The sequence below is a fragment of the Montipora foliosa genome, chromosome 9 (genome assembly GCF_036669935.1).
Source record: "Montipora foliosa isolate CH-2021 chromosome 9, ASM3666993v2, whole genome shotgun sequence".
NCBI lineage: Eukaryota > Metazoa > Cnidaria > Anthozoa > Scleractinia > Acroporidae > Montipora > Montipora foliosa.
Window position 1 is genome coordinate 24,603,116 of NC_090877.1, and position 2,500 is coordinate 24,605,615.

The following is a 2,500-nucleotide window of genomic DNA, read 5'->3' on the forward strand; positions in this document are numbered from 1 at the left end:
ATTAACTAGCTGCGTAAAATTCATACCGTGAGCCACTTTAATTAACCGATGTTTATCAAAGCTCTTCTTATTTGTTCCGTCAATATTCACATCGCCTAAAAAGATTTTCTCCTTATTCAGTAAGTTCACACGTTCCAAATTTGCCTCCAGAGATGAATCATCAGCTTTGGTGCATGAGGGTGGGCGGTAAATACTACCAATCAATAAAGATCGTTTCGATTTAAACGGACAAACTTCAAGCCAAATGAAACAGTTTTATCTGGTCACACTTATCCAAAGTCAGATGATTAACATTCCAATGCCAGATCCGAATGCCCTTTTCGTCCAGCCCTAGGTCAAAATTGCTGAGCAGAATTTCGTCGCTGGAAGAAGTCGACTCGTTAAAAGGCCCAATGTATGAATAAGCCAGTTCGTCGGACTCAGTCGAGGAAAACTTGAATCTTTTGGCGAATACAGCAGATTGCCCCTCTCCATCGGCCCAGGAATTGTAGAAACAAATTGGCCGTGAGGGTCAAGTTCAACAGTCGGACTGCTATGTGCAACTTCCTACTGGTCGCCATTACAAACGAATCGGCAGATTTACGAACCAAACGAGGAGACTTTAAGTAACACGGACCAGAAATGATTTTAGCTTCAAAAAAATCCTCCAGACTTAAGCCAGCAATCTTAAAAGTGCATTGCAGTGGATCTTGATACATATGGTTAAAGAGTAAGCAAAAAAAAAAAAAAAATTGATGACAGAGCGACGAAAAGTCAGCCACCGAGATGTCAAGGCTTTCAGTTTACGCATGATATCCCTGAAGAGCAAGATTTTGAAATCTGTGAAATTAAGCAACAGGATGTTTCTTGTAAAGTGTTAGTCATTGCAATTGATGTAAAATGTAATTTTACCTAAGAAATAAATGCAAATCAGGCAAAAATGCTAAATAATATTATAGTGATCGAGCTCGTGAAGGGGGGATCTGCAAACTAGACATTTCGAAGGCCTTTTTCTCAAAAACTAGCCATACGACCAAGGTTAAAATTTTGGGAGTTTAACTTAGTAAACAATATGAAGTCGAAACCGTCGACATTTGAAAAAAAAAAGATCTATCAGATAGTGTTTTAGTTATTATCACAATAAATGAAAATCGTCGTTTTTGCAATTTGCCAAAAACCTGTCCGTCAGATTTAACTTTTCATTTCCATACGTGGTAATTTTTTTTTTTTTTTCACTAAGGAAATCGTGAAATTTTAGGGTGGGGTCGTATGGCTAGTTTTTGCGAAAAAGGCCTTTGAAATTTCTAGTTTCCAGCCCCCCTTCCGAGCTCGGTCACTATATTTAGCATTTCCCCTGATTCGCATTTATTGCCTAGGTAAAATTACATTTTACATCAATTGACCTGACTTTCGATATACTAAAATTCAGCTTGCTAGTGAGGCTCACAGGACACAAAGAAAAGAAATGAATAAACATGTTCATTCAGTTTCCTTTGTTTGTGTCCTCTAGGCCTCGCTGCCAAGCTGAGTTTTAATATATCGAAAGTGGTCTATTGAAGTGACTAACACTTCACAAGAGACATCTTTTATCTTTAATTTCACAGATTTCAAGATCTTGATCTTTTTTCTTCGGAAAACTGTAATAAGCCACCTTGATTCGACTTGCCAATGGTGCTGAGACAAACCCAGGTCCAGGTCCAGTAAAACTATTTGTGCTCCTAACTCATAGTCTTGTATTATTTTTGGTGAAAGCCGAGGCAAACAATATGTAGCAAACTCTTTAATTTCCATTGTTTATCAACACCATAGACTGATTCACAGTGCTGCTGATATGGCTCAGATCTTACACAGGGAAATATCTATACAGTTGTCTTATAGACATATAAGAGTGTTGTTGAAGAAACAAAGGTATCAAGAAATTATTTGTTACCCACTCATGAAAACTGTCTGTTATCCAATGGTCTCATACATCTCTAAGCAGAAAATAAATTAATTTAAAATACTCAAAATACAGCAAGTGCTCATCAACGCACTTCTGATTTCAGTAATCTACATAAGAATAAGATATCAAGCCAGCAATAAACGGTCTTGACCTTTTGTTTAATGCCGCACTGTCTTTGAATAAATTCGTTTTAGTAGTTGATTTCATATTCATATATGCATTGTTCATATCTCAAACTAAATGACAGAGGACCGCTACAAAACGTCCCATTCTTCATGAGTTAGTATGCATGTGTTACATGTCCGACCATGTACACCCTGCGTACCTATTTTTTTGTGCACGTAAATTTCCTCGACATTGCCGTACATATACATCGCATGTATACATGCGAAGTGCTAATCCTAGCCCCGCTCACCCGTTACAATCAAAGTCGCCTCTTATTTTTTTTTTTTATGAAGACATTTAAGCTTGACACTTTTCATCCCCTTTCTACAAGAACAAAGAAAAACGATCGAAATTTTATTGACTTCCTACAACATATGGCAAAAGTAGCATTTTTGAGCAAAACAGCAAATAATG